We start from the raw sequence: 22,848 nt of genomic DNA, 5'->3' as shown, positions 1-22,848 counted from the left end.
TGGCTGTGAGCCACTATGTGGGTGCTGGGAACCAAAGCCTGGTTCTCTGATAAAGTAGGCCGCCATCTCTCTAGCCCAGTATGTTTAACCTGTTGTTTGTTTGTTCTGATATAGGGTTTCTCAGTGTAGCCCTGGATGAACTGGAACTCACTCTTGTAGACCAGGGTGATCTCAAACTCAGAGATCCACTTGCCTCTGCCTCCCAAGTGCAGGTATTAAAAGCATGTGCCAACTTTGCCCAGCTTCCTTTTCATATCTCGTTTGCTTGTTTGTTTGTTTATTTTGAGATAGGTTCTCTGTGTAGTTTTGAATGTCCTAGACTCAGACTCACTTTGTAGACCAGGCTGGCCTCTAACTCACAGCAATCTGCCTGCCTCTGCCTCCCTCAGTGCTGATATTTAAAGATGTGTGCCACCATGCTGGGCTCTTTCTGTAACTTATTAACATCCTTTTGTCTGTCTGTCTGTCTGATTGTTTTTTGAGATCAGTTCTTACTGTATAGCTTTGGCTAGCTTAGAACTCAATATATATATACCAGGCTGACATCAAACTCACAGAGATTTAGCAGCCTCTGTCTCTGAGTGCTGAAATTAAAGGCATGCACAATTAACCTAGCTTGATTTTTTTTTTAAATTTAATGTGCATGTGTGTTCTGTCTGCATGTAAGCTTGTGTGTCCCTGGTACCTTTGGAGGTCAGGAGCATCAGATCCCCTGGAACTCGAGTCACAGAGTTGTGAGCCAATATGTGGGTGATGGGAATCAAACCTAGGTCCTCTGGAAGAAGTCAGCAAACCCATCTCTCCAGCCCCTTTTTATCTAGCTGGCTATATCTATCTCTCTATATATACATATGTATGTATGTATGTATGTTTATCTGTATGTATATCTGGGCATATATACCACACATATGCCCTGTGCCCATGGAGGTGAGAAGAGAGTGTTGGGTCCTCTGGAACTGGAGTTACATATGGTGTGAGTTTCCATGCACGTTCTGGGAACCAAATCTAGGTTCTCTACAAGAGCAACAAATGCTCTGAACCTCTGAGCCAACTCTCCAGTTCCCAGCATTAATTTGCTTATAATTAATTGATTGCTTGATTGACTGATATGTTTTTGAGATGTTGTCTTTATAGCCCAGGCTGGCTTTGAACTAACTATAAAGTCAGGGATCATTTTGAACTTTGAACTCTTAATCCTTCCAGATGCTGAGGGCACAGTTCTCCCGGTCTGGCTCAGGATCCATCTGTTTTCTCGGTGAAGTATAGGTTCAAATCTTTGCCCGTATTTAATTACATTGTTTGTTTTCTTAGCACTGACTTGTAATGACTCCTTTTTATATTTTGAAACAAATCTCCTGCCAGATGATTCTATTTTCTTTCTGTGATTCATCTTTTTTCTCGTTCTCAGCAGTGTGTTCCCGAGAGCAATAAGTTTCAATTTTTATGAAATCAAATTTATTGATTTCTCTCTTCTGTGGATATGCTAAGTTATCTCAGCAATCCCATCAGTTTGGTATGCAGCTCTTACACATCTTTTGTCAGATTTATCCCTAAATATTTTATTTGGACTGTGAGTGTGAGTGAGTGTGTGTGTGTGTGTGTGTGTGTCTGTCTGTCTGTGTGTGTGTGTATAATAGTGACAGCACCTGCCTGGTGGTCAGAGGACAAACTCATGTGTCTTTGGTCTCTATCTTGTGTGAGGCAGGGGCTCTTTGTTGCGCCTGCTGTGTCCACCAGGCTAACCCACAAGCTTCTGTGGATTCTCCTTTTTCTACTTCTCATCTTGCGATAGGGGTGCTGGGATTTGCCATCTACCACACCTGGCTTTCCTGTGGGTGCTGGGGATTTGAACTCATATCCTCGAGCTTGCAGCACTTTACTGGCCAGCTTTTGAGCCCCTAAATATTTCATTTTTTAGATGCATTTTAAAAAATGTATGTGTCTACATGTGGGTACATAGAGATGCCCACAGAGGCCAGATAGTTGTAAGTCACCTGGTGCGGGTGCTGGGAATTGAACTCAGGTCCTCTGAGAGAGCAGCCAGTGCCCTTTAACCACCAAGCCATCTCTCCATCCCCTGAATATTTCATTTTGTTATACCACTGTCTATTGTTTCTACCATCTGTGTCATTTCCAGGATGGACTGATTGATATTATATAGGCAGAGTCCTTTTAAGAGTGTGTGTAGTTCAGAGTAGAACCCCATGAGGTCAGCTCTCTGCTCCTCCTGATGTCCCCAGGAAGAAAGGGCCTTTTCCACGGAGCCATCTTAAGGCTGTGGGCAGTGTTCTCTTTGATTCTTTTTTTCTTGGTGGCTGCTGATTGGAAGCCAGACACTTGTCCATTTTAATACATTGGGTGTTACCTGTGTTTGGTGTTTGGTGATTATTGAGTTTTACTCGGAGAATAAAGTGATTTGGAGAGTTTGATCCTTTGGTTAAATGGGGCTGGAGCTAGATTTGCATAAAGCTACTTCCTCCCTCTCAGGTCCAAACGAAACTCCGATCCCACAAACTCCAAAAGTCAGTCCAAATATCCAGAAATGAGCTCAGCCTGGATTTCTGGTTGTTAGGTAAAAGTCAGTGAAACTGGTTTCCCTCTTCCAAAAGGAGTCATTTCCCTCACCTCAGGCAGAAGGCACCTATGGCTACCTGTGGTGGTGCTTATTAGCATATCAAAGCTCATGCTGGCCTCCAGGCTCCCTGAGGGTCACAAGTACCCTAGCCCTTCTCACCTCCTCCCCTAAACTCCTTTCCTGCAGCTGCTCATCCTCCTTATAACCCTGCTATTCCCACTGCTTTTCCTCCTCCCTCTCTGTGTTCCAGACTCCCTTTGTGCTCTGTTCCTGCGTATCTCTCTGTTTTCTCTATACTCTATCCACTGCTCTTCTTCCCTTTCTCACAGAGCACCCTGGCCACATCCAGCCTGCTTTCTCTCCCTGTTCTGAGCTCTCCCAGACACCTCTGGCCGTTCTTTCTCTTACGCCTACTGTAAAAACCTTCCCCTTAATCACACCATAGAGCAGTCATGAGCCATGTTATCCCCACCTCTCAGCCAAGGCCCTTTTTAGGAATTCTTATCCATGCCCCTTGAACTCAGATGCTTTCTCTCCAGCTCTGAAAAGCAAGCTCTACTTCCCAGCATGGTGTGTGTTCTAAGCGGTTCTCTGTTGTCTTTTTGGATAGGTCTTTCCGAGCCTCAGGCCATTTCCATTGATAACACTCAATTGAACATTTCGGCCTCTCCTCTTCCTGTGTCTCTCCAATGCCCTTTGTCTATAGCTCTCCTTGCCCCAGTGAACTGCCCATGGACTCTAGTATCGTTGACTTCCCTAGACTCCCAGTCATGTCTTAATCACTCCCAGGAGTACCATGGCCTTAGACAGGTCACCCAGTGGTTAGTCAGCCCTGGAGTTCACCTTGTTTTCCTTCCCTTCTTATGTTGGCTGCTGTTCATCATTGCCTAATCAGAATTGTCTGGAGTGCCACTCCTTTGGCCTGTTTTGTTTTGTTTTTTCTTTTTTAAACTGTTTCAGTTAGAAATGTAAACCTACTCTCCTACACCATCCTGACCACAAGTTCATGGCCCTGCCGTTAACTTTGGGGTGGGTTGAGAAGTGTGCTATCAGGGTTGTTTGTTTGTTTGCTGTTTTCCTCCTTCTCAGCAGTTGGGACGCTTCAGAGGGGTCAACACTCAAGCTCTCAGGCACTGAGTGCTAAGAGGTCAGCAGTCAGAGGAAGGAGACAATCAGCATGGCTATGGGAAGTCCGATCTACCACATCTCATAAAGCCACTAAAAGACCTTCAAGGACTGCCACTTGTGGTCAGCACGTAGTCAACTGACAGTTTTAACATTACCACCTATCACCACCCAAAAACAAAAACAAAAAAAGCTATATATATATATATATATCTTTTGTTTTTAAGTCAGTTATCATTTGCCAGCCTCTGGGTTACCTGCTAAGAATTTGGGGCTAGGAGAGGTATGAAGCTTGCCCAGCGATGGGCTGCAAAGAGAAGAACAGGGATTGGAACCGTAAACTCCAGAGTCCTGTGGCTGACAGGCTGAGAAGTAGTCCTAGGAACCTTCCTAGCCTCCATGTCTCTTCCTTCACTCCAGTCTGGAATCCATATTTCATATCTGGCTCGTGTCTGCCTCTGGCCCTGAAACCTTATCTTTAGTCTGTTAGGTGTGGGGCCACATGGTAGGTGGGATTACACATTGGGTAGGAAGGATTTGTATAGACAGACCCAAGTTCAGGTCCTACTTTCTGACTAACTGTATGACTGGGAGTAAATCACTTTGTTCTTAATCTTGCTGAAAGAATCAATTCCACAGACTCAGGCATTGCTTTGTGGGATTAAATAAGATAGTATTTAAAGTGTTTACTTCCAGCCTGGGAGTGGTAGCACGCTCCCTTAATCCCAGGACTTGGGAGGCAGAGGTAGACAGATCTCTGTGAGTCTGAGGCTAGCCTGGTCTACAGATCAAGTTCTATGACATGGAGATCCCTGTGTCAAAAATTCCAAATAATAATAACAACAACAACAATAAATACATAAATTCAAAAAGTGTTTACTGCCACATGCGAATTCAACACTTGATAGGAAGATTTTAAATGTCCAGTTAAAAGGAGTTTAGGAGCTGGAAATGCCTAACACACATGAAGCCCCAAGTTCAATTCCCAGTACTGTACAAACCAACTGTGATGGCAAATGCCAGTAATCTAAGCATATAGGAGCTAGAGGCTAGAGGATCCGTAGCTCACGATCATTCCTGACTACACAGTAGTTGGAGGCCAGCCAGAGCTATGTAATACCCTGTTTCAAAAGCAAGCAAACAAACAAAAACAAAAAAGGGGGTGCTGGAGAAAGATGGTCCAGCAGTTGAAAGCACTGGCTGCTTGGACTTGGGGATTTAGCTCAGTGGTGGAGCACTTGCTTAGCAAATGCAAGGCCCTGGGTTGGGTCCTCAGTTCTGAAGAAAACAAACAAACAAACAAACAAACACAAAAGCACTGGCTGCTCTTCCAGAATACCAATGTTTGACTCTCAGCACCCACCGGCAGTTCACACTCATCTGTAACTCCAGTTCTAGGTGACCAAATGGTCTTTCCTGGGTGCCAGGTGAGCATGTGGTGCCCAGACCTACATGTAAGCAAAATCCCCTCACAAACATAAAGTAATAAAAGACGAAAAAAGAAGAAGAGGAAGTAGAAGAAGAAGGAAAGAGGAAGAGGAGGAGGAAGAAAAAGAAAGAAAAGAGCATCCTGATTGATAGGCATCGTTTTTTGCCCTGGAAAGAGTGATGCTTTGGAAATACCTCAGAGAATGCTACTCTTCTGGGACCCGAACTCAAGAGAAACTGTTTTGTCAGAGTGTACCTTCTTAAATTGTGCCAGAGCCTACTTGCCCTGGGGGAAAAGAAACATCCAACTTCAGCTCCTGGCCTCCTATCTGAGAGAAGAGAGTACAGCTTTAGCCTTCTCTCACCGCCCTGTTAAAGGAGGCAAAAAACCCAAAAAGACAAGGAAAGTTTCACCGGGCCCCTTGCTGCCACAACACTAAAGACCTATCTTACTGTATACATCCCTTTTACCAAGTATGCTTTACAACTCTCAACAGCAGCAAATACTAACACAAACTAAAGGCCAAACTGAGTTTGGAGAAACGCAAGTATCAGAGCCAGGAGCAGATAGGACAGAATGCCAGAAATATCAGACTGGGAATTTAAAACAGTGATGATCAATAGATTCAGAGCTCTTGGGGAAAGACATCATGCAAGAACAAACAGCAGTGTAAGCAGAGTGATGGAAAAATCCTAAGATAGAAGTTATAGTGAGAGCAAGCCAGGCATGGTAGAACATTCCTCTAATCCCAAGTAAAGGCAGGAGGGTCATGAGTTCAAGGCCAGCAAAGGCTACATTGAGAGTTCCAGGTTAGCCTTCATTATATAAGCAAAATATACCTCAAAAAATAAATTAAGGGCTAGAGAGATGGTTCAGTGGGTAAGAGCAGCAAAGAGCACTGACTGCTCTTCCAGAGGACCTTGGTTCAATTCCCAGCACCCACATGGCAGCTCACAACTGTCTGTAACTACAAGATTTGACACCTCCACACAAACATAAATGCAGGCAAAACACCAATGCACATAAAAAGAATAAAATAAAAATAAATTAAAAAATTAAAATGCCAGATGGTAGTCATACACACTTTTGATCTCAGCACTCGAGAAGCAGAGGCAGATCTCTGAATTCTAGGCCAGCCCGGATTACAGAGTGAGAAAAACCAAACCAAACAAACACAAAAAAGAAGTCTAAGGTTATCCATGGTTACACCAGTGTGTTTGAGGCTAGCCTGAGCTCTAAGAAAGCTTATTTTTAAATGTGATGAGAATTTAAACTATTTAGATATATTCCTTTAAGAAGGAGCTACATTTTGGAGAGACGATGCTTTGTGAAGGTTTGAGTGGATGTCTCACAACCCACGTGGGAAAGTTAAAGCCTGAGTACACCTGAGCTCCAGAGCAATAAACTGAACCAGGAGGAGAGGAGAAAGGATTAAGATGGAGAAAAGAGGAGCGCACATCCTATCAGACCATCGATGCCAGTGTCTCTGGAACATTCTAAAACCTTTGTTTTGTCTAAGAATGCTTGGGGGTGGGGATGTGGGAAAACAATCAAACAAACAAAAACACAAAACCAAAAGAAACCAAGAGAAACAAAACCCACAAAACAAACAAACAAAATGCTTCGGGGAAGTGGGATTTGGTGGTGCAGATTTCAATCCCAGCCCTCAGAGGCAGGTGGGACTCTGAGTTCAAGGCCAGCCCGGTCTACAGCTCCAGGACAGCCAGGGCTGTACAGAGAAACCCTGCTGCAGAACAAACAAACGAAAAAATAATCCTTAGGGGAGTGATATTCCTGTGTGAGATCCAAGATCTAATTTTGTCACGCTGGGGTCAGCGTGGTCCAGAACACAGTGAACATGCCCTAATGAAACTAGACTGTATGGGGATAAAGTTGAGATTCTTAGAAAAAGCAGGGTCTTCTCTCATGGTAATATAAGCCAGATGGTCTCAAGAGACTCCATTCACATCCGTCTCTCAGTCTGTGTCAGAAGCCTTCTCTAGAGGCATAGAGTACAAAACCCAGACAACTGAATGCAGCCACCTTGGACCCTGAAGCATAAGGAGAAATGTCACTTCCATCTGAAGGGAGAGTGAAATCACCTTGACAATGCCCTCTAGCTAATATTTAGGTTCTAATATTTTGTTTTTGTTGTTGTTTCAAGGCAGGGTCTCACTATGTAGCTCTGGCTGTCCTGGAACTCACTCTGTAGACCAGTCTGGCCTCAAACTCACTAAGATCTGCCTGCCTCTGACTCTGTCTCTGCTAAGATTAAAGGAGTGTGCCACTATGAGTAGAATTTTGGTTTCTTTTAAAAACACGGAAATAAACCAGGCACGGTGGCACAAGCCTTTCATCTCAGCACTCAGGGAGGCAGAGGCAGGCAGATCTCTGTGAGTTCAAAGCCAGCCTGGTCTACAAAGTGAGTCCAGGACTGCCAACACTACACAGAGAAACCCCATCTTGAAAAAAGAAAAACAAACAAACAAACAAACAAAGAAAACACTGAACTATTATATAAGAAAGTGTTTTCTTTTTAATCCCAGGTGTGGAGATGTGCTTCGGGCTGTGTCCAGCAGCTGACTGTGATTGGCCTGCACTCTAACAGATGGGTGGTTTTGCCAGCTGCAGAGAGTTTCTGTGATTGTGTGATCTTTGGAATTCTGGGAACTATTCAGAGGGCATATAAATGCAAAGGGCCAGCTAAGCAGGGTAGGGGTTTGTTGGTCATTCAGGGGTTTTGGCTGTGGTTCGTTAGCAGCGAAGCTCAAAAAAGAAAAAAGAAATTGATTCAGGGAGCTCTCTCTCTCTCTCTCCCTCTATTCTTTCCTTCTGGTGTTACAGGGTGAAACGGAGGTAGGGGATAAAGGTTGGGAAAAAGAAATCACAACATATCGATATGCCCTATCGATATGCCCAGCCTACCTTCTTCTTCATCATCATCACAGGCGTTAATACTTTTAGTTAGGGCCTATGTTTAAGGTTTTAAAGAACCAAGTTCTACAGTTCTTCTGTTCTCTGACTTTAAGAATCCACGGGTTAGCTGGCTGTGGTGATGAGTTTGAGGCTAGCCTTATCTACATAGTTCCAGGACAGGCAGAGCTACGCAGTGAGACCCTATCACAAACAAATCTAAGAGTATTTGTGCCAGGCACTTTACGTGCCTTAGGAGATACATGCTGTCATCCCAGAGGAAGGAATGAAGCAGCTGATCCACAAGTAGCATCTTCCCCCTCTAACCTCTGACGTTCCAAAGAGGCATCTCCCATAGGCTGGGCCCTTTTATTTTTTCAAAATGTTTGTGTGTATGTGTGTGTGTGCGTGTACATGTATGTGTGTGCTTACACGTGTACGTGTGCTCACTCACGTACACATGTTCTTGCTGGCGGAGGTGAGAGGACACACAGCAGCTGCTGGTTGTGTTGCTCTGTAACAGGTGTGCTGCGCTGTTTGTCCCCATTAACCGGGGGAATTCTTCTACCACAAGGATGGAATTGGAGTCAACCTATAGACCTAGCTCTCGGGCATGCCCCACCCACAAGACATGTTTATGGGATGGATAACTCGCTGACCAATGGGCCGCCGGCAATGAGCTCTGGCGTCCTCCTCGGCCACCATCCTGGGATTGCATTGTGAGGCGGGCTGGCAAAGCGGGCATGTTCCTAGAGCCACCCAAGCAGGGTGAAGCCAAACCAGCGTTCATCCTCACATGAGCCTGGAGCCAAGAGCAAGACAGACTCCGGTTCCAGGTGTGGAGCAGATGTTAACTGGAATCCAAATGAGGGGCCTGAGGGGAGTCCCGTGAGCGAGCAAGCAAAAGTGCCCAAATGCCCCAGGTGCGAGTGACTCATTTTTGCAAGTAGTCATTAAAAAAAGAGGTCAGGGTATACCTGTAAAAAGTCAGGCGTCCTCAGCCCTCTGCCTGCCTGAGTCTAACTTCAGCAACCCAGCGGACACCCCTCAGGACTGCTTCCAGGCCTGACCTCTGCCCTGCTTCCCAGGTGTGGGCTGCTGCGGATGGTCCCCAGACGCAGCTGCGTCCACCTCTGAGAGTCTTCAAACCCAAAGTCCAGGAGTTCCTGCTTGCTCCAGCCTCTGCCAGACACCTAGCTGCCTTCAGTGGGGCCAGCTCTAGAACCCAGCCACAGAGGCAGGCCTCACACTGCTGCTGTGTCTCACCCACGTGACTGAAAAGCTGATCCTGACCCCCTCTCCCACCGCTCAGGTCCTCCAATGGCTGCCCTCCAATGGCTGCCCATCGCCAGTTCCTCAGCCTGGCATACAAGGCCCTTCACCAGCTACCTTGCTAACTCTCCAAGCTGCCACTCCCTCAGCAGCCTCAAATGTCACCTGAGTTCCAGCCACTGAGAAACCAGCTCATACCTTCGTGCCTTTGCCCTCTTCGTCCCTCCTTAAATCCCTAGTCAGTAGTCATTTAGCCTCCCATTGGTCACACCCTAGTTTTATAAGAGCGGATACTCAATGTTACGGTGGCAATAATGACATTGTGGTAGAGTTATTTGGTTGCGCTGTCTCTCAGGTGAGAACATATTGTCCTCCTAGCCATAGTCCCTATATGTCACTATGTATCTGCTGGAGGAAGGGAGAAATGAATGAAAGGCAATCACTGGCACCAGGTGGCCGGAGGCTGGAGTGGAGTTAGGGTTGGAGTGGACAAGGAAGGGACCCGGATGAAAGAGAAGAACAGACAAAGCGTGAAGACACAGAGCTGGCTCCAGGAGGAAGGCGAGGAAGCTGCCATGAGTGGCGGCCTCAGCTCTCTGCAGGGGTCCATCCTGTACCTGAGTTCTGTGCTCTGAAATCCCCGGAATCCTTGTCATTTCCTCGTGTTTGTTGCTTCTGCTGCCCTGTGAGGAAACGAGATCCTTGACCCTGTCCTGGGAAGAGCTATTCAGAGCTAACCTAACACAATTGTCTTCTGGGTGGGCTGGGGATGGAAGGTGGCCTGCACAATTTGCTCCCGCTCTGAGCACCAGGACCTTGGCAGGGCCAGGGTTTGGCAATCCCACTGGGCAGCTTGAGCCAGGGCAGAAGAAAGTGGGGATAAGAGGGACTGGGAAGCCTCGAGGACTTGAGGTTGGACCAGGGGCCCCTGAGGCAGGGGTTTGACCCCCAGGGTGAGCTTCCTGTCCCGATCTTCTTGTTCTCAGTTGTACTCCAGGACACAAAGAATTTCAAGCTCAGAGGAGCTGATGGAACGTGACCAAAAACCTTGGGGTGGGCAGAGAGAGACCTACTACCTATTTGTGCCATCATCAAATGGCCTAAGAAAGGCCTGGCACATGGCAGGATCCAGAAATGACTGGAATAAAGGGGAAGCGGTCCTTGTCCTAGTAAGCATAGGCTTTCCACAATGGCAGTTCCTGGGTCTCACCTGAGAACTGTTGGCTCAGAAAATCCCTGGTTTGGGGACTGGGTTTGTTTGAGAGCAGCCCAAGCGATGCTATTATTTCGACACCTCACAGCTCCTGCCTGTTGGATCACATTTAGCCGCACCCCAGTCCCTCAGTGAGGCATCCCCCTTGAGAGCTGGCCCCACTGGCTAGATGTTGCCTTGCTCCTCACTGCCTCACTAAACAGCTCCTTGTTCCACAGAACACATTCAGGTCCATCACCCTGATAGCAGAGCATCTGTCCCTCTGCCTGTCATTACTTAATAACACCAGTGCCAGACAGCACAAAGGTGCTTTGGGTAAGCCTCCCTAGGACCCCTTTAGATGGATGACAGTGACTAGTGATGATGACAATGACGAGTGGTAATGACAGGAGGCAGTGAAGACTTATTGGCTAAAGAGTCTGCCAGACGCCCTCACCCTTACACTTTCTTTAATATTGGACTTTTTAATTTTCAGGTTAGGACACAGAGCCTCACGGGGGGGGGGGGGAGAATTTATTTGCTCTAGATCACATAGCAGGTAGGAGAGCCAGGGTCTAGCCCAGGCCACAATCCAGGTAACCACTGGGTTTCCATTCTTTTAAGGAACTGCAATGGAGACCATTTGCTCAACCTTAACATTTTCTTTAAGAACCTTTGACCCGGAGGCTGCACACTCCCACGCGGCCCCTGCTTAAACTCTGGCTAAGCTACTTTGGGCTGACCCCCCACCCCCACCCCAATTCCTTGCCTATCCAGGCTCCCTTCCTCTCTCTTCCCATAATCCCCAGGGATTTACCTCCTCCTCTTCCATGCCTGCTTCCCCTCTGACCTCACTCCCTACCCATCCTGCCCCACCTTGATTCCCTGGAAGTGAGGCCAGCCAGGCCTGGCTGAGGTCACTGCTTCCCAGGCAGGCAGGGATCCAGAAACACTAAAAGTTTTTCTCTTAGTTCCCTAGCCAGCATTCCCATACTGAGCCTGTTGAGGTGAGGAAAGGCATCTGCCTCTCCCATTATACCCTACTTCCCCTACCCTGCCTCAGTTTCTCCATTGGTAAGGTGGAGAATGGCCCTGCTCTGATACCTGCCAGGGCTGAGAGAGACCCTCATGACATACTAGGCATGAGAGGGTACATGCTGATAATCCCACGCTAACTGTCTTATTCTTGGACAGCAGTTTAGAAAGAAGGGGATCCCAAGTCAGCTAGGTAATACTGGGCATTTATCTTACCTTGCTGGTACCCTCCTGGACCTCCCTCATCTAGGGAACAGGAACCATAGTAGTATATTCTGTATACTGTAAGGCCAAAAGGGTGGAAGGGATGCCACGCAGTTAAAGGTCAGTAGCACAGGGCAGGATCTCCATCAGCAAATGGTGACAAGTGTCCAGTGAGACCTTGCCTCCCTCTGTGGAATGCAGGACAAGGGGCAGCTTGTCAGAGACTTGTTGGGTCTCCAGGGTGGGTTCCTAGTCCAGCCATCATGTCATGGCCGCGGAGAATGACATCAATAACTCTACTCATCATCCAGTAGGTGACAGCAGGCTTTCAAATGTCGTTCTGTCAAAGATGCTCTTGAAATCTGAGAGGGTACAGAGCCCATCCAGTGCTTCTCCTTCTCTTTTTGTTTGTGTGCTGAAATGGTGTCTCAAGCAAATATGTGGGCATTGAATTCAGTATGTAGCTGAGTAACCTTGAACTCCTGCTTTCACCGGAGTGCTAGATTAGAGGCATGCACCACCAGTTTCTTCTCTTTCTCTCTTGATCAGCCAGTCTGCACAAAGTGAGTTTTCCTGATAAGTTTGAATTTACCACCATCTCTGCTGCTCATTCCCAAGGTTGCTCAGGGGAGCCATTTCTCTTTTCTGGGTCACACTTTGCTCTTCTGTAGAGTGGATAGGAGGGTCCCTATGAGGGCAGCAGGAGTCAGGCATAGAGAAGGTGTCTCAGCCCTCAGGCTTTAGTTCCTTCTACTCTAGATGAAGATACTGTCATTCCATCATGTGGTTTTGGTGAATTTTTGTTTCTTTTTTGAGATGGGGTCTCTCTGGATAACACTGACTATCCTAGAACTTACTCTGTAGACCAGGCTGGCCTCAAACTGAGATCCTTCTGCCTCTGCCTCCAGAGTGCTGGGATCAAAGGCGTGTGCCTGCCTAAAGTTTTTTTGTCTATTTGTTTTTGTTTTTTAATCTGTCTGCCTATCTCTCTGTCTCTTTGTGTGTGTTTGTGTATACATGTATATGCCGATGATACAAATGTGACGTGATGTTTGGAGGACAACGTTCAGGATTTGGTTCCTTTTACTATGTCAGGTCCTGGAGACTGTACCCAGGTCACCAGTGTTGACTGGAAGTGCTATCTAGCTGACCTCAGCCCCGTGGTTTGTTCCACAATCAGGAAGAAGCAGAGAGAATTCACAAGTCCTGCTTGCACTCTGGAAGGTGGCCCCCCAATGCAGGACCTGTTTGTTGCTTTGTTTTTGGGGTACTGGGGCTCCTCTCATGCAAGGAACATCTATTGTTCGGCCACATGTTCAGCAGAGTCCATGGGTTTCTAAGGTCAAAGGCTAATCTTGGGGCTCCACATTGTATCCTCTCATTACACCCTCATTAGTAATGCTCAGCCAGGCCCAGCTATAGCTCAGCTCCTCCAGACTGGGTCAGAGGGAACAATCACCTCAAGAGGTGTGGCAGGTAAGGCCACATGCCCTGTTCCCACTGAAAAGCCCACAAACACAGGACAGGAAGTCAATGGGCTTGTCTCAATAGCTGGCACAGCAAAGGCAGTGACCTTAGACCCACTGCCAGTAGCTTGGCTGTCAGCACCAAGCACCAATTTCCCAGTGTGTCCCTGTGTGTCACAGTGCCTGGTCTTACTGTCTCTGAATAAAAACCAAATGCTCTTCTTCATTTGCAATGCTGGGGATAGGCAGGCCATCTCCCACAGATGCTAGTGATGCAGGCCATCACCAGCCTGCATCTGGCTCAGAGCCACTCTGAATCTTCTCTCTTTCAAAAACGAAAAAACAAATGGTCATGATGGCACATGCCTGCAATCCCAGCACACAGGGAGGCAGAGGCAAGCAGATCTCTACGAGTTTGAGGCCAGCCTGGTCTACAAAGTGAGTCCATGACAGCCAAAGCTCCACAGAGAAACCGTGTCTCAAAAACAAACAAACAAAAAAACAACCAAACCAACCAACCAAGCAAACAAACAAAAGACACCATTTTTCATGAATCCAACTGGCAACAACTAAAACCACCAAGGACACTTAGTATTGGTGAGGACTGCAAAAGGGTGGTATCTCAGTTTCTCTCACTGTGATGAAATGCCATGCATGGGGAAAAGATGACGTCCTGAGTGGATGTGTGCTGTTGATATGTACACAGCCATGACAAGGACCTCAGCACTTCAGACCCAGGAGGGTGGCAAAGCCTTCCCTAGAAGAGGCTCCGAGTGACGGCAAAGTTTTCCTCTGCTCCCAGTATGAGTGTTTGTGAACCAGTGTGTGCGTAAAGGATCAGCCACATCTTCCTTCCCCAGGCTAACTGCAGCTTGAGATAGCACCCCGCAGGGACCTACAAAACCCACCTCCTTGTTCAGCTGTCTACAAGAAACCTGCCTCTTCCATTCAGCAAAGGCACCGAGTTGCTGCTGCTGGTGGTATGACGCCAACAGAGCATGCATCCTACCCCGTCCCAGATTTTCTGTGTGTCTGTCCTTTCTTCATTCCCTCGTCACCCCAGCCAGGTGCCCAAGGCATGTAGAACAGGCGACCATGATGAAAAGCAACTTGGGAGGAAACAGCAGTGTTTATCTCTTCTTACAACTCTTAGGTCATACTCCATCACTGAGGGCAGCCAGGGCAGGAACTCAGGGCAGGAACTGAAGCAGAAACTACGGAAGAACACTGTTCACCGGCTTGTGCCCCATGGCTTGCCAGCCTGCTTCCTTATATATATCTCAGGACCACCGGTCCAGGTTGGTACCACTCATGGGCTGGGCCTTCCCACATCTATCATTAATCAAGAAAATGGCAGAAGGTCATGATGATACATGTCTTTAGTCTGCCTTTAGACAGACACAGATGGATCTCTGGAAGTACAAGGCCAGTCTGGTCTACAGAGTGAGTCCCCCAAAACACCAGAGCTCCATAGGGAGACCCTGTCTCAAACAAACAAGCAAATAGACTCTTCAGACTTTCAATCTTTATGGGGACATTTTCTCAGTCCTCTCTCCCAGATAACTCTAGCTTGCGTCAAATCGACAAACAACAACAACAACAAAATACAACAGGCTGGTTGTAGCAAACTGAAGATATAAAACCTGGGTGTCCTCACTCTAGAATTCACCAAGTAGCAATTTAGATCTGAAAGAAAGCATATAGCTCATACTTCAGCAGGCAGAAGAACAAGATGTAAAAATTAAAAAAAAAAAATGTTTTTTTGAGACAAGGTTTTATACTGTAGCCCTTCCTGGCTCATCTCAAATTTGCCGTAATCCTCCTGCCTTAACCTCTTGAGTATTAGGATTATAGGTATAAGCCACCATACCCTAAAAAAACGTAGAATTCTTGAAGTACAATATATCAAAATCTCAAAATTTATGGAGTATCTTTTCACCTTATAATGCCTCTCCCACAAAAATGCATACTAGGATATTAATATTTTCATTTATAACATTTTTTATAACTGCCTCAGATGCAAACTACCTCAAGTATCCTGGTTATTTACAATTGCCTCGAGGTGAAATCTAGCTAAGGTATCCCAGTGGTGCCTCAGTTCAATCAAAAAGGCATGGGCCATTGCATCACGTGTCGCAATGGCCCATGGCTGTACTCCCAGCGCTTGGGGGCTAGAAGCTAGAGGGCCAGGAGTCCAAAGTTATCTCGGACTATACACAGAGTTTAGGGCCAGCCTGGGAAAAAAATGTAAGACATTGCCTCAAAAAATTGTTTTGTGCTTGCAGAGACAAGTTCATTATTGGTCAAGTGACACAGCAATCTAAACCCAGAATGGTCTACATCGCTATAACTGCCCAATAAGCCAATAATCCTGTTACACTGGGCATTGTCCTCTTAGAACCCAGATGCCAGGCTAGAGGCAAGCCAGGCTATCCTGCAACAGGCAAACAGGGATAGTATACTGTGTGGAAAAACAGGCCCAACTGTATGTCTACAAGCATAGCTGCCTGAGTGACCTCAGCTGATGGCATGTGCAATGGCGCATGTGCAATGGCTCAATGGGTTCCAAAGCCACAATCCCTGCTGTTTAAAACCACAGAGTCTGAAGGGGCTTCCTCTCCTGATGTGGGTTTGAAGCATGCTGCTGTTCTGTGTCTAGTGTTCACAGCCCTTTCCTGCAGTAGCTTCAGCCTGTAAGTCCTCAACCCTGTCAGCTTCAGGGAGGCAGAGCTTTGAGCAATCCCAATTTATGGAAACTGCTACCCCTGGCCAGTGATTGTACAGCCTTCACAAATACCAGCATGAATGTAACGAGTAGTCATTCATATACATAGTATGTGTATCTTCATTTTCTGTGAGGGAAAAAAAAATACTCAATGGCTTCTCATTCCTGATAGAGAAACCAGAAAAATCCTTTCAAAAGAAGCAAACAATAATAAGACTGCTAGTTTTACTACCCACAGGTCCCATAGGTAATTTCAGTTGACATATTAGCATATATCTATAGAAATCCAGCTATGAGGCACATGTATTGCTTCATTCTGTAGCCCAGGCTAGCCTAAAACTAAGAATTAATTCTCCTGCCTCAGTCTCCCAAGTTCTGAGGTTACAGGCATGAGTCATACCTGGATTATTTTCATCTGAAATCACAACAAACACAGTTTTGTAACCTGCTTTTCCCACTCCAGAATATCTCGACTTCCTTTCTGTAGCAGCGTTTATATCAATTGACCATTTTTAAACCATTGTACACACGCCTGTGTGACACATACCCTTTCTCCACCAGGTCCCCACACAGAGAGGACTGTCTGCTCTGTTGTGGCGGGCAGAGGTTACCTGTGGCAACACTTTCACTATAAAGTTAAAGAGTCTGAGGGACAAGGAGTAACCTGAAGTCACCCAGCAAACTTGTCACAGAGCCCAGATTGAGGAAATCTCCCTCCTCTTGAGTCCCCAGCCACAGTACTCTCCCTGTCTGAGGCGCTGGGCTGTCCTGGATCTGCAACACTCATTTCAAGCTTCTATAGAGACAGGCTCTCCCTCTCCCTCTATTAAAGCATGAGGATGAGTCACCCAGTCCTTCCTGGTGAACGTGCCTGTGACTGCCAGGAGACATCCAGGTGGGGGCCTCTGGGGACAGCCAGGAAATACGGACACAGGTAACCTGTTCTGTTAGGGGTGAGCTATGTGTTTCTTTTGAGTCTAAACTACTGCATGGTGGATTCAAAAATTGAAGATACCCACGTTTCAATTTGCTACTAAGTTCCTCCCTCACCATGGCCTCCAGCAGCAGCTTAACACCCATGCTCCAGCTTCCTCAGCCTGTCTTGTCTTCCCTGTAAAGGCGTGCCTGTGTTAGGGGGCAGAGGGAGGGACAGCTTCGTGGGAAGGTGTCTTGCTGGTTACATCAGTGTGAAATGCATGGCCAATCCACGCCTCTGTAGACATGAGCTCTCGGAGCAAGCCAGCCAAGCCTGGCTGCCTGCTTTCCCATTTGTCTCAGGGTCTCCTCTTCACTGCTCCCCACACCCAGTCTTGATGGAAGGCCTACTGTGTGCTAGGTCCAGGGAAAGGTACAGAACCCACTGCAGAGCCTGACAGCTTGAAGAGTACTTAGGGCTTGTTTTAGAGAGAGGAAGGTATAGTCCACAAGGAAGAAGTAGCTGGCCTAGGACAACACCTCTGGAGATAACACCAGACTTCCGACTCCCAGCACTCTGCCCTTCCTGAGGCTTGAGGAACAGAGGTCTCGAGCCATATCCAATCCTCTCTCCAACCTCAGAAGCCCCTTGGGGGCGGGGGGGAAGCAACATACAGAAATTACAGAAGACAGGAGCCTGCAACCCTGGAGTAGACAGGACTTTGAGGATGTAAAAACCTGGATATAGTGGCTACCATTCTCCAAAAACTTGTATGCTGAACACCCAATAGTTGTTTTCTCACTCCATCTTCACAATAAATTCATCAGGTGGAGATATTCCCAGAATGCATTTGGGAGACTCAGGTCACAGATCCAAGGCACATCCTGAAGCAGGTCTCTTTCTGTCTGTACTGTGTCTTCTCCACACCTTGTCACCTCCTCCTTGGTTTATCCTTTGCCTCTGTCACTCATTAAGCATTTATAGTTTATTTCCGGTGCCAACTAACTTGCTGGACAGAGGGAAGCTGGGAATGATAGAGGTCTTGCCCTGGAGAAGTAGTTATCTACAGGAAGATAAGGCTCAAATAACTGTAATCTAAGCAATTAGAATGAAGCTAGGCAGTTGCTTGGCTGGTACTGGGTCAGGGGCCTAGACAAGCGCTGCTGGTCCAGTTTTTACTTAATTTAAAGATTTGTGTGGGAGTTACAGTGTGTAGAGGTCAAAGGGCAACTTTTCTGCACTCAGTTCTCTCCTTCTGCCTTGTTTTTAAATTTTATTCATTTCATGTCTCTGTGTGTGTGTGTGTGCATGCCTGCCTGCATGCGTGTGTGTTTCTGTGGGTCTCTCTCTCTGTGTACATATGAATTTTATTATTCTCTCTCTAACTCCCACCTTGTTTCTGAGGCAGGGTCTCTCTTGTTTCTTCCACTGTTTCGCCAGTGGGGGGCTTCTGTTTCCACCTCCCACTCAATTTGGGTATGCCGGGATTACAGATGCTGCCTCTGGCTTTTTATATAGGTTCTAGAGTTTGAACTTTAGTCAGAGACTCGCAATGCAAGTGCCTTTACCCAGTGAGCCATCTCACTGGCCCCACGGTTCAAAAATATAGGCGCTAAGATGCACATTTACTACCCGTATGACATGGGCAAATTCCTTTACTTCATAGAGCCTTTTTTTTCTCTTTCAGAAAATGGAGAGAACAAGCATTCATCTCATAGAATTCCTGAGGAGATCAAATTAACTGGATTATTGTATTGTTTCACTTAACAGAAAGCAAGCAGTAGTGGCTCACCTGGAGACTAAGGCAGGAGGATTGGGAGTTTGGCATAATTCGACTGTCTGAAAAATAAACTAACAAATGAAAAATTTTCAAAATAAAAACAGGAAAAAAAATGTTAAAAGACCCAGTATGTAGCTGCTATTGGTTTGGGGGGCTTGGGATATGATACCGAAAGTCCAGGGAGGGGACATTTTCCTAGAACCATGTAAAGATTTTAAGTAAAAACACACAGAAGCCCAATCTGCATTCAGACAAACGTGGAGATTAGAAACATACACAGCTCAATATTTTCATAAACACCTGTGTAAGCAGCATCCTCATGAAGAAACATTATCAAGAGTCAGGAACCCGGTGTGGGGAGACAGGCCCTCCCCTCCCAAGCAAAGCGCAGGGATGGAAGAGTGCCTCAAAACCCATTTGTGAAGATAAATAATAATCTTAACGAAACTTTTCGGTTTAGTGTTGAGGAATCAAATCCAGGCTGAGCAAACACTCTTGTCACTGAGGCTCAGTTCCAGTCCTTAAAGCCATATTTTTGAGAAATAATAAAAAATAAATAAAAATAATAATGAAAGAAAAATCCGTGGTGACAAAGTATCAAAATTTTCAATAAAGATGGGATTAGGTACAGTGAGCTGCTGAGTCATACAAAACCTTGGGGCAAAGAGAAAAACACCAGGACTGCTGATTCGCTCTCCAGCTGCCTCACCCTGATTACCCAGCGGTACCCCCACGTAGCGGAGCCCCTCCCTGCCAGCCAGAACTCTTTTCCAGACTTTTGAGCTCACGAACGCTTTGCATGTTATGTGCCTGCATACACACACACTTTTGCATATGACCGTTCATGTAATGCCTGTGAGACTTAGCCATGCTGTCATATGCCATGGGACGATGTTTAAAGCAGGGAGTGATGTTTTTTTGAGAGACAAAGGTCATGGCAAGTGGGAAGATAACTTGGGAAACAGCTCTATCTAATGGAGGGTGGGATTAGAGGGGAGGTGAGGGAGGCCCGTAGTCCTTGGGAAGGACAAAAACCACAGAACTGGCTGGATTAGGGTTAAGGAGTCCGGTTGCTCGCTAGGGCAGTTTGGAGGTAACTTCTCTGGAGTACGTGGAGGACTGGAGTGCCGTGGTGAGTCTAGATTTAAGCTGGATGAGTGTGAACGCTTGTGGGACACCCAGAACATCGTCCTGGAGGCAGCTAAACAGCCAATTGTGGCCCTCAGCAAATACTGGAGGAGAGAGAGTTCCTTCAGCATCCCCCAGATCAACGGTGGTGGTACTTGGAGAGAGACACACAAAACGGTTAGGCAGGGACACCGGTGAGCTAGGAGCAGGTGGTTGGAAGTGTGCAAATCAGAATAAAGTATAAAACACAGAGAACTGTCCTTTCTGGCCCAGCATGCCCTCCTGGAGACCTACATAACATGTTTACCTCCAGCGCGGGAGGATTTGAGTTGCAAAGCAGTCTCCGGATTAGGGGTTCCCCAGCCCAGCCCCTGCCTGCGCCCCTTGCATCAGCTGCCACTGATTCATCAAAGCCTTTTCGCCCTACGCGGTACACTTGCCTTTAAAGGCAACAGAGCCTTTTCCGGCTGTCTTACTCACTCGTACTCCGTAGCAGCTAGGACCCGCCCCGCAAAAGCACCGCCCATTCCTAACCCGTGCTAGCAGACACGCACCAGGCAGGCACCCACCCGCAGCATCCCGAGCACCTGGCACCGGGGAGCCAGTCCTGGGAGCTCTTTTTCTTCCAGACTGGCTGGGGCTGGAGCAGCCTGGAAGCAACCCAGCAATGGCCGCGTTCCTTTAAGGGCTGAAGTCAAGTCTCCAGGGAACAAAGCTGCCAGTGTAGGCACAGACTCAGACTAGCTAGTCTCACCAGGTCTGGGGGTCCCGCTTTGGGACCACAACCCCTCCTTTAGAAGCCCCAGGTAGGGGCAGGCTTGGGGAAGGCGAGAAGTCATCGGATTCCTTTTCTGTGAAACCTTCTGTAGCTCCCCACTGCCCACCCAGCAAAGAAAGTTCTGGCCTCTACCTGGATGGCACTCAGGGATCTTTGTAACTACCTCTTCAGCCTCTTCTCCCTGGCCCCTCCCCCTCTCTCCCAGCACCCCAGGTTTCTAGGAGCCAATCACACTACAAGGAGCCACTTCACCAGGCTTCTCCTCACATCCCTCCCTCTGTGGCACACCATTCTAGCTGAGGCATCTCATGGGCTTTCTCTGGTGCTCTCTCCCAGATAGGGTTAAATTCTGTTTCCAAGGACTTGGTCTCCAAGATAATCGTCCACCTAAGAATCTAACCTCTGATCCAGTGTCCATAGCTCCTGGTGAATTTGCCTCTAAACAGCAGCCTCCAGGGGCCATAAAACATTTACAGAGAGGACAGAGAAGTGGAATTCCAAGCAGACAATGAGATCTGTGTCTGGGCAGGTATGGGGAAACGGGGAAAGTAACGCTGTTTTCCTGGCTACTCTGCTTTTCATTGAGTGCCATAGGACCATGGGACTGGGCTGAAATGCTGACACTAACAATTAGTGCAGTTTGAGTAGGGCCTGGAAGCACAAGCCTTTAATCCCGGTATTTGGTAGGCAGGTGGATCTCTGAGAATCCGAAGGCATCCTGGTCTACATAGTGAGTTCCAGGACAGCCAGGGCTCTATAGTGAAACCCTGTCTCAACAAAACCAAACCAAACGTGTTAATGGAATTACTTTGACCAAGCCTTATCCACACCAGGAGGAGATGGTTAGACCCATTTAGAGTTGTGGGGTTTGAAGCTGAAAAGAGATGTCTCAGGTGTTAGGCGAGTAAGTTGTAAAGCTGTGACTACAAAATCTGAAACTTGCGGCTCAGGGCGCTGTCTAAAGATTCTCTTTCTTCTGAAATCATTCTAGCCACCTACTGAACGCCTGTTCTACCTTCCAAACCCCTCTTCCCAAAGAGCTATTTCCTGCCAAAACCCCTACCCCCTTTTCTCTGGAGACATAGTACCCTGTATTCTCCCTCGGTGATGTTTTACATTCCCCTCTCACTGTCCCTTCAGTTGGGGACCCACTGAAGCTAGCAATAGGCTCTCATGCCTCTGTTTGTCGGAAATTGACTAGCACAGGACCATCACAGAAAAGCAAAAAGGTGGCTGCCTGGTGACTTGGCTGAGATAGGCATGTGCTTCTATGATGGGGGAGGGTGAGTTTGTGAACTGGTGCCCTAAAAAAAGGCTGGGTGATCAGTTTTGGGCCTTGCTCCAGCCCTTACATCAGATGTGTTAAGGGAGGTAACAGGGTCCTGAGTTGGGGAAAGAAAGAGCAGAGGAGACAGATCTTAGGGAAGGAAAGGGGTGAGGTGGTGAGCAAGGTGAGAGGAAGAAGGGGATCCCAGCCTTAACAGGCCCACGAGCTTTCTTTTTCTAGGACCCACGCCCAACAAGAGTGGCCCTGGGGCCAGCACCTGGCATGCCGCTCAGCTTCCTGTCTCTAACAGAAAAGTTCTCCCAGATCCCTCCCTCAGCTGAACCTAGTTGGGAAACTGGGACTGGAGGACCTTCTCTCTATGGCCTCTAGAAAAGAAAATAGAGTGAACCCGGATGACCACCATCCGGATGACCACCATAGAGGCTATGGACTGTCATACTCAGCACTTCAGGAGCTCACCTGTAATTCTCATAGCACAGGGTTTGATACGAATTCCATCTTATCCAGAAGAAAACCACAGCTCACTGACTGGGAGCTTGCCCAGGATCAGCTAGAGCCAGTTTATAGGTGAGCTGGTTCAATGTCAAGGTGCTCTGTGCCCTTAACCATTTGGGCACCCAGCCCCTCTGGTCTTTACATTTAAGTGTCACCATACAGTCAGAAATAGAGAGAGGTGGAGGTCTTACAGCCTAGAGAAGTGCTGGGCACGGTTCCTAAGAGCAAAAGAGGAGTTTGGGCTTGGCAACAGGAATACAGAACACGGGGAGGGGAGACCCCAACCTCCTAGCCAGACCTCCAAACGCGGTTGTAAACACCCTCCAAATGTTAACTCGCTTAATCTTCCCAACAACCTAGGAGGTTGCAGTATTATTATCCCCAGTTTACCAAAGTTATCTGGTAGCCTAGTGAGGAAGCCGGAGTCCCAGAACTATCTCTACAACGCGGCACCAAGCGTTACCGTTTTGCTAGTGGCCGCTGAGACTCAGAGAGGTGTGCGAACCAGCCCAGAGCCACACAGCGAG

The sequence above is a fragment of the Meriones unguiculatus genome, chromosome 3 (assembly GCF_030254825.1).
Source record: "Meriones unguiculatus strain TT.TT164.6M chromosome 3, Bangor_MerUng_6.1, whole genome shotgun sequence".
Taxonomy (NCBI): domain Eukaryota; kingdom Metazoa; phylum Chordata; class Mammalia; order Rodentia; family Muridae; genus Meriones; species Meriones unguiculatus.
The sequence above is the reverse complement of the archived record's forward strand: the minus strand, read 5'-3'. Positions refer to the sequence as shown.